The following is a 454-nucleotide window of genomic DNA, read 5'->3' as shown; positions in this document are numbered from 1 at the left end:
GGGGGGGGGGGCAGCTGCCCTCCCCTGCCCCTCCCGGGATGCGCCCATGCTGGCAATAATTTAAGGTATGTGGACCTAAACAAAATACATGCAGAGTTAGGAGTTACTTTGTCAGAGCTTACCTGGATTTCATGATATCACAGAAAATTAAAACCATACAAGATATTAAAAAAAGATCCAGAGTACCAGGATGCTTTCAAGAACTTCGACAACATCGAATTAATTGAAAATTTAAATCATCAACAAATCATCTTTAATTATTTAGATATTTATATGCAATGTCTACAATGTCCCTAATGTAATTGATGTTGATGCCGCTAGACTTCAAATATTCATCGACTCGTACACAGTCTCCGATGTAAACGAAGCTTTTGACCGTTAGGAGTTGCGAAATTTTGACGCTAGCAACCTACAACGAAAACGCTGGAAAACGCAAGTTTAAATATTTATAAAA

Source organism: Zerene cesonia, chromosome 27 (genome assembly GCF_012273895.1).
Source record: "Zerene cesonia ecotype Mississippi chromosome 27, Zerene_cesonia_1.1, whole genome shotgun sequence".
Taxonomy (NCBI): Eukaryota; Metazoa; Arthropoda; class Insecta; order Lepidoptera; family Pieridae; genus Zerene; species Zerene cesonia.
This window is presented reverse-complemented; position numbering follows the sequence as displayed.